A 2,500-nucleotide genomic window follows, 5' to 3' on the forward strand; every position below is an offset into this window, starting at 1 on the left:
CCGGACCAGGCGCAGCGGACGGTAGCGAGCAGTCGGAGGGTGAAAATCCGCCAGTGGGTGAAAAGGAGAGCCGTGCGGTGAGAGGAGGCGGAAAGCGGTTCGCAGACTTTCGCTGTACCTCCGGCGGGCAGCGCCGCACCTCCGAGCGCTCGGTACCGTCCGCTGCGCCTCGTCCTGCCGCACGCGACGAGCCGTCCCCGGAGGAAATCGGCCTCGGCCTTCCTGAGATATCAGTCTCCAGGTGGGACAGAAAAACCGGGGGCCCCCGGCTCGCTTTCGGCGGCCCGCTAGTCGACTTCCCGTCGTGCGAACGCGATCCTTCCGGTACCCTTCGGTGCCCCTTGCCCGACTCTAGCTCCGGTGGTAAAGCGGAGTCGGTCGGTCTGACGGCCGCCGAGTTAGCAGGCGGAAAGCGGTTTGCAGCCTTTCGCTGTACCTCCGGCGGGCAGCGCCGCACCTCCGAGCGCTCGGTACCGTCCGCTGCGCCTCGTCCTGCCGCACGCGACGAGCCGTCCCCGGAGGAAATCGGCCTCGGCCCTCCTGAGATATCAGCCTCCATACGGGCGTCACAAATCAGTGGACATGGTCAGCTGCAAAGCAGTGTCATTACAACCTTTCATAAACGACAGGGCAGCACCGCACCGCACTGCACTGCACCCCACACTACATCACACTTGCCTGCCTGCCTGCCTGCCGCTGCCTACTCTCACCAGCGGACCAAAGTGAGGATAACACCCCGAAGCAAGCATCTCCCTTGCCGCCCACCAGCCCACACCAATCCCCTTGCCTGCCTCCCACAAATTCCACCAGCGAGGCAAAGTGAAAATCAACCCCCAAAAAACGCACTCCACACCGGCCATCGCCCGCTATACACCCCCCCCCGGGGCGAATATTAAGCCCGAGAACACCGACTGTAACCAACCGCAGTGAAAAGTTGAAGTGGCAACTCATTAACCAGATTTACACTTGGCAACTCATAAACCAAATGAACAAAAAATCTGGTTAATGAGTTGCCCAAAATAAATCTGGTTAATGAGTTGCCACTTCAACTTTTCACTGCGGTTGGTTACAGTCGGTGTTCTCGGGCTTAATATTCACCCCTGGGGGGCGGGGTGGGTGATTCTGGGGGTAGTGTCCGGGAGGGTGAGCCTTTTATTCGGCAGGAGGCGTGTGGGGAAATCATCAACCTGTCAGACGATGAGTTGTCACAAACGCCATTGCTTAATGAAAGCTGCGCTCCCGAACTGGACTGACTGACTGTCTGTCTGTCTGTCCGTTTGTCAAGGGGAGGAAAAGGCGGCGGTGGTGGTGAGGGTGGAGCTTTACGCTCAGGAGGGGAGACTTTCCTTCATGCCAATTAATCTGCAGCAGAAAGTCATCCCCCCCCGACTGGGATTCGAAGCCCGGTCCTGACCACGAGACCACCGGGGAGAGCTGCCTCAAGTCCCTGAGGGACCTGGACACGAGGCCGAGGACACACGCACGCCTGCTGCACTGGCAGCAGCGACCAGCAGGGGGCTGACCGGCTGATCCTTCCCTTTCACAGGCAGGCTTTTGGCCCTCGCTCAAACGACAAAGGTGTTCAGAAGGAAGTCCTGGGGAGGAGGGAGGGAGGCAGGGAAATCAGCACAAAGCAGGTCCCCTGGAATCTCACACCTGCGTCCCAGAAAACAGGTCTCCTGGTCAAAGCAGTCCTGCCCCGTCCTGCCATTAACGTGACAATGGACAGGGCCCGGCAGCTTGAGACACATCTTTTTTTCAATATGCAAGTTCTTTTTAAAAAGGTTTCCTTCCACAGCAGCTCTGAGTAAGAGTGAGAGAGAGAGAGAGACTGACACTGACACTGACACTGACACACACACACACACACACACACACACACCGTCTCCCATCCGATTGGTGGACTATGGGATTGAAAATCGAACTTTGAGTTTCAATGCAGGGGGGAGAGCGCGAACGCAGCCCCTCCCAACTACCACACGCGCGTTGTTGTTGTTGTAATATAGAACTGCAAGTTGCCGTTGTCGTGGTCGTTTCGAATCAGCACAAAGTAGGTGCCTCCCTGGAATGTCACACCTGCGTCCCAGAAAACAGGTCTCCCGGTCAAAGCAGTCCCGCCCCGCCCTGGGATTAACGTGACAATGGACAGGGCCCAGTCAGGGAGCAGCTTGAGAGACGTCTTTCAATAGGCGCTTCTGAAACATTAACGCCTTGTTTCTTTCGACAGTTTAACCAGCCTTTAACACGCCTTGTGTTTTTATTTCCCATTTCCAGCCAGCCAGCCCAGCCAGCCGAGCCGAGCCAGCATCTGCAGTATTTTTTTTGATTGGTCTTGCCTGCCGTGGAATGAATGTTTCAACACGAGCTGCTGATTGTCAGCACCTCACCTCTTTCTCAATTGGCCGTTGCAATCTCACTCGCTCGCTCATTGTGAGACACGTCACGTCACGTCACTAGTTTTACTCAAAGAGGTTTCCTTCCACGGCAGTTCGTTAGTGAC

Source organism: Heptranchias perlo, chromosome 12, assembly GCF_035084215.1.
Source record: "Heptranchias perlo isolate sHepPer1 chromosome 12, sHepPer1.hap1, whole genome shotgun sequence".
NCBI lineage: Eukaryota > Metazoa > Chordata > Chondrichthyes > Hexanchiformes > Hexanchidae > Heptranchias > Heptranchias perlo.